This window comes from Aegilops tauschii, chromosome 2 (genome assembly GCF_002575655.3).
Source record: "Aegilops tauschii subsp. strangulata cultivar AL8/78 chromosome 2, Aet v6.0, whole genome shotgun sequence".
In the NCBI taxonomy this organism is placed as follows: Eukaryota; Viridiplantae; Streptophyta; class Magnoliopsida; order Poales; family Poaceae; genus Aegilops; species Aegilops tauschii.
Window position 1 is genome coordinate 248,672,166 of NC_053036.3, and position 11,547 is coordinate 248,683,712.

An 11,547-nucleotide genomic window follows, 5' to 3' on the forward strand; every position below is an offset into this window, starting at 1 on the left:
CACTTTTATATTATTTTTGTGAGAAACCTATTAACCTAGAGCCCAGTGCCAGTTTCTGTTTTTTCCTTGTTTTTGAGTATCGCAGAAAAGGAAAACCAAACGGAGTCCAATTGACCTGAAACTTCACGGAACTTATTTTTGGACCAGAAGAAGCCCAAGGAGCATCGGACATGGACCAGGGGGGTCCCGAGGCCACCACGAGGGTGGGGGTGCGCCCTACCCCCCTGGGCCCTCCCTCCTGCCTTGTGGCCGCCTCGGGGACCCCCCTGACTTGTTCCCGACGCCAGCATCTCTTATATATACCCAAAGTTCCAGAAAGAAACCTAGATCGGGAGTTCCGCCGCCGCAAGCCTGTGTAGCCACCGACAACCAATCTAGACCCGTTCCGGCACCCTGCCGGAGGGGGGAACCATCACCGGTGGCCATCTTCATCATCTCGGCGCTCTCCATGACGAGGAGGGAGTAGTTTAACCTCGGGGGTGAGGGGATGTACCAGTAGCTATGTTTTTTATCTCTCTCTCTCGTGTTCTTGAGGTGGTACGATCTTGATGTATCGCGAGCTTTGCTATAGTTTGATCTTATGATGTTTCTCCCCCTCTACTCTCTTGTAGTGGATTGAGTTTTCCCTTTGAAGTTATCTTATCGGATTGAGTCTTTAAGGATTTGAGAACACTTGATGTTTGTCTTGCATGTGCTTATCTGTGGTGACAATAGGATATCACGTGATCTACTTGATCTATGTTTTGGTGATCAACTTGCGGGTTCTGTGACCTCGTGAACTTATGCATAGGGGTTGGCACACGTTTTCGTCTTGACTCTCCGGTAGAAACTTTGGGGCACTCTTTGAAGTACTTTGTGTTGGTTTGAATAGATAAATCTGAGATTGTGTGATGCATATCGTATAATCATACCCACGGATACTTGAGGTAACATTGGAGTATCTAGGTGACATTAGGGTTTTGGTTGATATGTGTCTTAAGGTGTTATTCTAGTACGAACTCTTGAATAGATCTATCCGAAATAATAACTTTGAGGTGGTTTCGTACCCTACCATAATCTCTTCGTTTGTTCTCCGCTATTAGTGACTTTGGAGTGACTCCTTGTTGCATGTTGAGGGATATTTATATAATCTAATTATGTTATTATTGGTGAGAGAACTTGCACTAGTGAAAGTATGAACCCTAGGCCTTGTTTCAACGCATTGCAATACCATTTGTGCTCACTTTTATCATTAGTTACCTTGCTGTTTTTATATTTTCAGATTACAAAAATCTATATCTACCATCCATATTGCACTAGTATCACCATCTCTTCGCCGAACTAGTGTACCTATACAATTTACCATTGTATTGGGTATGTTCGGGACACAAGAGACTCTTTGCTATTTGGTTGCAGGGTTGTTTGAGATAGACCATCTTCATCCTACGCCTCCCATGGATTGATAAACCTTAGGTCATCCACTTGAGGGAAATTTGCTACTGTCCTACAAACCTCTACACTTGGAGGCCCAACAACGTCTACAAGAAGAAGGTTGCGTAGTAGACATCATCCAACTTTTTATTGGTTTGGCCTCGAGCCACTTGTTAGACTTGTCCACTGTTGCTAATAGGTGTGTGAAGCCACTCACCCTAGTCCGGAGAGGGCCGACCATGTCGAGCCCCAAGACGGAGAATGACTAAGTGAGGCGGATAGTCTTTAGGGTGGACGGCGGCCTGTGTGATTGGTTCACATGGAACTGGCACCTGGCGCATTGATCCACTATGTCTCGGGCCGCCTCATTGGATCGGGGCCAATTGATTCTGGCTCTGAATGCTTTGGCGACCAATGTCCGAGAGGACGCATGGTGCCCACATGTTCCCGAGTGAATCTCTCGCAGAATTTGTTGTCCTTCCTCTGGTGATATGCATCACTGAGTGACTCCAGTCATACTTTTCTTATATAGTTGATCTCCCATGACGGTGAAATCCTAGGATCGGCGGACCATCTGGCGGGCTTCATCTTCAGCCGCTAGGAGCTCCTGCCGGAGTAGGTATGCGAGCTATAACTCCGTCCACTCGGGAGTATGAATAGTATCTCTTAGACTAGGTAAATTACTATAGGAATGTCCACTTCACTCGGATTGGAATGTCCGACTGGTTGTGGGGGCTCTTCCACAAAAGGATCTTCCTTGATCGTGGGCGAGTGTAGGTGTTCCTGGAACACATTCTTGGGTATTGTCTTCCGGATTGAGCCCATTTTCGCAAATCATCAGCCGCTTGATTCTTGAGGCGTGGCACGTGACGGAGCTCCAACCCTTCGAAGTGTTTCCCCAGTTTCCTGATGGTATTAACATAGCCGGTCATCGCGGGACTGTGGATATCCCCCTCTTTCATGACTTGGTTGACCAGTAGATCCGAGTCGCCATAGACCATCAGTTGGCAAATTCCCAGAGAAATTGCCATTCGGAACCCATACTGAAGAGCTTCATACTCATCTTTGTTGCTGGAGGAGTTGAAGTGAATCTGAAGCACACCACTTAGTCGGTTGCCGTTAGGAGACACCAAGACCACTCTAGCCCCGGAGCCATGGAGCATCTTGGAACCGTCAAAGAACATCATCTAGTGTTTGGGAACACTCGGCATAGATTGCTCTTGCTCAATCCATTTGGCCAGGAAATCTACCAGGGCTTGTGATTTGATGGATTTCTTCGCTTCAAACTTGATGTCCAACGGAAGGAGCTTGATGGCCCACTTAGCCACTTGGCCCGTGGTATCTCTGTTGTTCATGATCTCAAACAGAGAGGCATTCCTCACCACTATGACCTACTGTTCTTGAAAGTAATGCTCCACCTAGAATATACTATCTGATCTATGCCAGGGAGAGGGAAATGATCTTTTGGGCAGTCCCGATTGATGTGCTTAAAATCAATACACATTCGGAGAGAATTATTCTTCTTCGGTACCATGATGACGTTGGCGAGCCACTCAGAATGGTACACCTCTCGGATGAACTCGGCGGCTAGGAGCTGCACTATCTCCTCGCCGATTGCCTTATGCTTCTCGGTGGAGGATCATCAAAGGTGCTCTTTGACAGACTTCATCATCGAGTCGACACGGAGTCTGTGCACAGCCAGCTCCCTGGGAACACCCGACATGTCAGAAGGTTTCCATGCAAAGATGTCCCAATTCTCACAGAGGAACTGGATGAGCTTGACTTCCTATTTACTGTCAAGCGTGGTGGAGATGTTCGTCGGGGAAGCACTTGGATCTTCCGAATGGACGTGCACCAGCTTCGTCTCCCTGTCGACTAGAAAGCGGATTCCACAGTTGGCTTATTGGACTTCAGCAACTCACTTGAATCTACCGCCCTTTTGTATTCGCCAAGCTCGGCCATCGCCATCTGCTCATCAACAACCTGGGAGCCCTTCTGGAGGCACTCTTCGGCCAACTTCTGATTGCCTGTGATGGTGATCACACCTTTCGACCCTGGCATCTTAAGCTTAAGATACACGTAACATGGCCGGGCCATAAAACGTGCGTAGGATGGCCAACCCAGGATGGCGTGATAAGCGCTTCAGAAGTCCACCACCTCAAAAGTCAGTCGTTCCTTTCGGAAGTTCTTCTCCCGCCGAATATGATGTCGAGGGCAATCTGGCCGAGTGATTTGGCCTTCTTCCCGGGGATTACCCCATGGAACTGCATGTTGCTCTTGTTGAGCCGTGTCATCGGGATGCCCATCACCTCCAATGTGTTGGCGTAAATGATATTAAGCCCACTACCGCCGTCCATTACGACTTTGTGAAGTCTTACTCCTCCCATGACTGGATCTACCACCAAGGCCTGCCGCCCGGGGATCGGTATGTTGGCCGGGTGATCCGACTGACCAAAGGTTACTAGCGTCTTGGCCTAGCCGAGATATTTGGTGACAGTCACAACTGCCATGTTGACCTCTCGGTAGATGACTTTGAGGCGACAACTGCTCTCAATGTCGGCAAAGATCATCAAGACGTTCTAGACATTGGGGTACCCAAAAGTACCTTTGGCTCCCTCATCGTCATCTTCATCCTTGTTTTTAGAGGAATCTTGCTGCATCTCTTGCTTCAAGAGCCGACACTCCCGAGTGGTGTGCTTGGGCAGATTCAAGCTGCCCTCCTCATCTTTCCTTGTAGGAATCTGGCAAAGTTGGTCGAGGATGTCGCTCTTCATGGTGACTTGCTTTTTCCCTTTCCAATCTTTCTTCTGCTTTTCGGAGCTCTTTTTTCCTTGGCCGGCCAGAACCGCGGCCTTGGCGCTCCCTCCAGCATCTACTTTCCGCTTGTGCTTCTTCCCCTTGGTTTCCGACTGATGAGCGTCACTTGCTCGGCTTTTTCCACTCCACAGTCAGTCCTCCTCTTTAGTGTTGGCATACCGGTTGGCTATGTCCATAGCTCGACTGAGAGTCAGGGTCTTAGTTCGGCCGAACTTCATGTTCAGCTCCCGGTACCTGACCCCGGCCTTGAAGGCGCAGATTGCTTGGGTGTCAGTGACGTTCTGCATCATACTATGTAGGGTGGTCCACCGCGGAATAAATTGTCGCAAGAGTCTCATTCTGCTTTTGTACAATGTGTTGTAGCTCGGTTAGGTCTTCCGGTCTCTTGTACGTGCCTTCAAAAGTCTTGACGAATACCCTCCTCAGGTCATCCCAAGAGAATATGCTGCCTATCGGGAGTTGACTAAGCCAAGCCTGAGCGGAGCCTTCTAGCATTAGTGGCAAATGCTTCATGGCCACATTGTCGTTGTCGCCGCCGATCTGGACTGCCACTCGGTAATATTCACGCCATATCTCTGGCTTGGATTCGCCAGTGAATTTGCTGATCCCCGTGGCCAACCTGAAGTTGTTAGGAATCTCATCCGCTCATATGTAACGACTGAAGCAGTCAGGATCTGATGGGACAAAACCACTCGGTACGTCGTGATCTTGGCCTTCTCGTTGGGCCCGGCCTCTGTCGACCAGGTTCTAGGCGAGAACGGATCTCGCGTTGAACAATGGGTCTTGAGTGTCTCTTGATGGTTGAGAAGGACTCGGCCTGCGGCCGCCGTCGTGTGTCCGTCTGTTGTCGTATGGATAGTGTCAGGGTACACAAACATGGGTATATGTTTCGCCTGACTTGTGTGAGGACAGTGAGCCTCTGTCCGCGGCAGCCAAAGCTCGACAAGGATACAACTATATCGAGCATCCAAGTCAAGACCAAACAAGAAAAGCAACTCTTTGAGAGATTAAAGGGTGGATCAAGAAGACCAAGACAAGCAAAGAGAACAAGATATCGCTTTGGGAAAGCCTCCCTTGCCAGGTAGCCGAGCCCGGTCAGGTCAAGGCCGCCCCAAGGACAAGTCCAAGATTTCCCCGGCAGGCTTGCCAGGGACCGCCAAGGCCAAATCTCTCCGCCAAGGCTCCACCGCTCCATCGGACCGTAATGCAAGTCACCTATCAATGTGGTGTCGAGCCCTAGAGATGATTAAGTTGCTTCTATTAAGCACGTGGCAACAATTTGGAAGGCAGATTACCTCTATATGACACCTGTCCAGAGGTGTCTCAAGCAGATTAGCTGGAGATGATTAAGCAGCGCGGCAGGCTTGCCGGGCTGCATCCTCAGCATGACACCTAGTAGTGCATTTAATGCACTTTGTCCTAACTGCTAGAGTTAGGTATGATAGCACTGTTAGCTATCTAATCACTATATAATGACTATTTTTCCATTGTAGTTACCCCTTAGCCTATAAAAGGGGGCCAAGGCAAACTAGAAAGGGATTCGGAGCCTTGCACTCCTGTACGCGCATAGCTGCTCTCCCCGAGGCGACCTTGCTGGGCTTGAGCATTGTGTGCCTACTGTGATCCTTCCCTCAATCCACCAAAGTAGGAATAGGGTTTTATGCTTCTCAGCGGCCCGAACCTGGGTAAAAACCACCAGTTTCACCACCCTCACGCTCCTTCATGGCTTCTGCTCTTTGTGCAACGTGACCTTCCCCCTCGCCGAACCACAAGGGGCTCATGGCCCCATAGGTGATCATGTTCTACCACGACAACTAGCACCCATAAGAGATCTCCTGTGGTGGAGGCATCTGGGCACGATGATAGTCATTGTTATGCCGGGGTGACGCAACTCGATCGCACCTTCGATCTTCGTGACGATCTCTGGAGGAAGAAGTGGCTTGGCACCTGCCCTAGCCAAGTGGGCTATGAGCCGACTGGACGGTCTATGCACGCATGGATGCGCTATGGATCCGGTGTCTGGACTGGGACGGCACCGCATTCTGCGACAGCGCTGTCTTGAGGAGCGCTTGGATCTGCCGAATCCTTTCTCCGGCCGAAGAGCCAGAGGGCTGGATGGAATCCTCGATCCGTGTGTCAGTTGCTAGTTTTTCAAGTGGAGTACTGAGGACTTGATACTTACGAGGTTGGTCACTCGAGTAGAGCCGACATTTGTGCCGACTGAAACTGGGCTGACGGCGCTCGCGTTCATCCAACTCCCTCTGAAGGCGTTCGAGGCGATCACATTCGGCCAGAGTTGCCAGGCGAGTCGACTCCATGGCTAACTCCTCGGGTGTCGTTCATGTGAGGGGGTGTTGAGGAGCTGATCATTCCTATGACGGAGCTCGTCCCCTGCTCCCTGGTGAGAGCTTGGGGAACGTAAGGCTCATGCCCCATGGCTCCGCCGTCGATGTTGCCGTGTGGCGCTCCTACGTGGTCGTCCTGAGTGTCCGTGAACCCAGGGGCCGCATGATGCTCGTAGTTGTCCGCCATGAGAACTTCGGCGGTGGACTTGATGCTTTCGCACTCGGACTCCTCGGAGGAACCGCCGAATGATCCAATAGAGAGGTCGAGGGCGGGCTCATCGAACTCGAGTGCTGCCACATGTTCAGCTACAGCCTGGGTGACCACAACATGCTTGATCCAGCGCTGCAATCGTGAGCATCCAAAACGCTTGCAGCGACGCGCGATGGTGGGGCGAGTGAACACTCAGTAAAGAGTTGAGGGCTGCCGAAGAAGGACTCTGTAGGTCGATGCGTGGAAGTGCGTCGCGCCACAAATGGGCAATGCCTCCACGTCCAGCGGGGCTTCGTGGAGCCATGCTGAGTCGGCGGCGATGAAGGAGAGTGTCCAGAAATGGATTTCGCCGCCAACTAACATCATGATGCAGAAAACCACCTACGTCATGAAACTTAGCTAGACGCCTAGCCCCACGGTGGGGCCAACTATCGGGGTTACGATCCTAACAATGTGTACTAGGGGTACGAATAAGTGGTAGAGACTAGCTATGGCGCAGGTGTAACACGCGGTGTTTAGTGAGTTCAGGCCCCTCTCTGTGGAGGTAAAAGCCCCATGTCTCGTGCCATGAGGCTTGCCTTGATTTGATGGGTATGGTTACAGAGATTGAACATGCCTAACTATGGAGAGGGGTGCGGCTTATATAGAGTGCGCTGCAGCCCCATGTCTCCCACGCCGCCGACGCAATTAATGTCATTGAATGAGTTAGTTACTAGTGTAATGAGCATCTACTATAGCAGTTATAGGTAACGGTAGCCATAACTTTATTTAGTGGATGACTTAGGATTCCTTGGCCGTTGCAGCTCCCACGACGTCCTCCTGTCCTCTACGTCCGAGTGGTGGTCCATCTGCCGAGTGACGCGTGATTGTCCGAGTGCCACAGAGCCATCCGAGTGAACCTCCTGATGTATGCATCCGAATGTTGGCACAGTCCAGGGACCTACCTATGATGTTGATGGGCCTCATGTGGGTCCCAAATGATGGGTCCGTGAACCTACTTGTAATAGGTGACCACATCATAGGATTAATCCCCTACAAGCCAAATTCCCCTCCAATCCTCTCCAAACCCCTTCGGAGGAGGTTGAACCAAACAAGGCCGAAGACTATCCACAGTGGGAGTAACTTAGAGATTAACATCGGGTCCAACTCAGCAAATTTTCCTAAGTGGCAATTAGTTAATGAGGAGAGAGGTAAATCGAGTAACTTAGCTAGTTACTTGTTCTATGTAACATCACACATACCAAGACAAAAATGAGTCTATGACCTAAATGAAGCTTTGCATGACATTACGCGGAGTATGTTACTTAGTGGATTCGGTGACATGGCACCGGAAGGCTGGGATCATTGACTCAGCCAAATAATTGACTACCACGTTGACATACATGAGTATGGGGCCCACTTGTCAGTGTTCTTGATGAAGAAATTGTCGGATTACGGGTTCCGCAGACCCTTGAGAGGTTCGAACTCCGGGGTGCACACGAAGAACACTCTCTCCCTAGATTGCCCCCTCAATGATCCCATGGCCTAGCTCGACGAACCCAAAGAACGAGAGGCAGAAAGATTTATCCTGGTTTGGACCACCTTGTGGTGTAATACCCTACTCCAGCTTTGTGGTGGATTGCCTCGAGGGGCTGAGGATGAACTAGTACAGTGGATGAACAACCTTAGGAGGTGAGCTGTTCTTGAGCTCGATGAGCTGGTGGGTGTGAGGATGATCTGAATGATCCGTCCTTTGCTACGGTGGTGGCTAGGACCTATTTGTAGTTGCCTTGGTCCTCTTCGCTAATGTTAGGCAGGAAGGGATCCCACAATAGCCATGTTTGAAAGCAGAAAACTAGTACAAGTTATCCTAACAAAAGTAGGCTTCGCCTGCCAAAGGTTCTGGTGGTGACGCTGCCATGGGCTCCGCGATGAACTCCGTCCTGCCATCCTGGCGGTCTTGGTCTTGTTGCACCGATATGGAAACCATTGCCTGATGCCTTGGGACCCCGCGCCTGCGCTTGCCTCCTTAGCACCAAAGAGGAAACTGGTACACTGCGCCCGCTGGCGGCCGCCTAGCTTTGGTCATCATGGCTCACGGCATGTGAACCTCGCGAGGTGCCCCCCGCATAGATATCTCTACTACTCGGGAGCCAACCTAACGAGGCTGCCCCCAGGGAGGTCTTCGTGTCGTCCTCCTCGCGAGGCTTGGCCCCTCGCGAGGGTCTTGAGTTGTTGCCGCTGAAGCTGCGCCATACCGGGCCGTTGACGGAGCCAAGCCACGGGTTGCAGGCAAGATAGTCTGGGTACCCCTGTTCCCAGGACGTCGACAATAGCTCCCGGGCCCAAGGCACGCTCGAACTTGACTTCAAGACGAAGCCAAAGGGCAAGTGCGGAGCGCCGCGGGCCCCAACCGCCTGCGGCCTTAACTGAGGCGTGGCGATTGATGGGACGTGGGCGCCTCCGCTTCCCCATGCTGCCTCGGCAACCGTTCGACTTGATGAGACCCTGGTGCATGCAGAAGAAAACCATCATTATGTGCGATCATGGAGGCCAGAGGGGAAGGGCAGAGCCCCCTCGCTCATCTTTGTCTCCTCGCCGCTTGCTCCTGCTTCTTCCTCCTAGCCTCACCGTCTTGCGGCAGCTCCCATGGCGCCGACAAAGAGGTTCTCATCCGTGGAGAAGTGGAACGCCCGCCAGGAGGGGGCCGGCTCGCCGCCGCCCAAGATGGGGCAGGGCCACCCCCGCAAGCACGTCGTGACCCCTGCTGTGGCTCCTTAGGGGCACGGGCATACCCTTTGGGGGCCGGTGTCGTCCTTGGTGGTCGCATCGGTGCTTCCTCTCAAGGAGGGGCCCACCCAAGGCAGGGCAGCCCCTACGCCGAGGGAGGCACACCGTGGTCGCCCGGCCTCCTCAGCCGCGCTTCCATTCGGCTGAGGAGCTCCCGGAGTTCATGGTGTGGTCGGAGAGGCCGGCCGGCACCTAGCTCCTGGTCCCGTGCTCATTTGCTGGCGAGCTGCCGGCCAAGGGTCTCAGCGGCTTTTGGCTGCAAGCCGACGATTGCTGCAGCAAGGCCTCATGGGCCGCGGTGGAGGGTTCTGCCACGGGCAACGCGGTCCTGGCCCGCGGCTGGCAGACGTTCGCCCGCATCTACGGCCAGAGCAGGAGGTGCACTCGCCACTTCAAATACGACGGCATCGCGACGCTCTAGTGAGGGTGTTTGTGGAAGATGGTCGCCGCGCAGGGTGCTGGCCCGAGGACAGTGGCGGCAACGACCAGCTTGGCCTTGACGACGGCCGCGACGATGCCGAGGGTGAGCCTGCCCTTGGCGACGGCCGTGGCTCGTCTAGCGGCGGCGGCTCCTCCTCCGGCGAGAGCTCCAGCAGCGGCGGCTCCGATGAGCCGCCATGTCGCTGAGCTCGCTTTAAGGACGGTGGCGGGGCGTCCCGTCTCCGTGCTCCGGTGAAGTGCGAGGAAGGCTCCGGCTGAGTCCGGGGGGGGGGGCGCTTGGAGCCGACCCTCGTGAGCTGCTGCAGTTTTGTGTGCCGCTTTTGCTTATCCTTCCCTTTCTTCCTGCATTTAAAAAATCATGGGGCCCTGCGGGGGCGTGTAATGAACTCTGGTCTTTATGCTGCTATGTTATACTTATTGCTCCGATGCTATGCTGCGGTGCTCAATCTCCAGATGGGTACGGTAGGATACTTAGCTCGGTATGCTTGCGGTAGTTCCCCTCCTCGCAAGAATGCGTGTTCTACTACTTGGTGAGGCCATTCCCGCTGTCAGCTCGGGAGGCTCCGACCTCAGGGGATGTCCCGAAGCTGCATAGTTGTTAGAAAGCTCTATCGGGTGTCTTATTCTTCTTTGCGTGAGCCCTCAGGTGTGAGCCTATCGTGGCTCAGCGCACCGTGTCGCAGTACCCGAGGGCATGGACATCAAGAGGGTGCGTAGGTCACGGACTTGCTCGAGGGCGTCTCGTGAGAATATAAAAAGCTGGAGCTCCGAGGGAGCGGGGCTACGATGAAGTGTGTTTGCCGCGCGGGGCGAGCCCGTCGCGCGCACAAACCTGCCCAGCCCCCGCGCGGGAGACGCACGAGAAGGAGCGACGGGCAACTGCCGCTCCTCCCGAACTAGGGCCAAAATGCAAAACAAAAAACAGAGGGGGGAAGTCCGTCAGGCAACTGAAATCATGTGAATGCCAAATTTCATTAAAAAGGCTGCAAACCAGCTACAAAAAGCAAATGAACAGCCGCGTCCGGCACCTAGTCTAGTCTTCTCACTAGTGCGGAGCCAAGTGCTGCCACTAGGACGTGGGAGGGAGCCCCCGAGGCCGGGAGCGGCACTCTGGAGACTCTGGGGCGTGTACTGCCCCACTCATTATTACATGAGAGTGTCACGAGCGGAGACCTTCACAGGCACTGGGCCTTGCTTCATGGGTAGAACTTCCGGAGGTGCTAGATGTTCCAGGCATTCTGGATGGGAGTACCGTCCTGCGTCTTCACGCCCGCGGCGCTAGGCCTGGAGATGCGGGCGACACTAACGGGCCCTCCCACATAGGTGAAAGCTTATGCAGCCCTTCCCTGGAGAGCACCCGCCGTAGGACGAGATCACCCATTGTCGGGGATATACCCTGCGGTATGACCCGGCCGGAGGTATGACCCGACAGGGACCTGGCGTTTCATTTGTAAGCCGCCAGGAGATTGGCGACTCATTGGCGACCCGCTCGGACCCGGCAGTTTACAAACAACCTGCCTGAACATTGTTACTCACTAGTGACCCAGTGGGTGG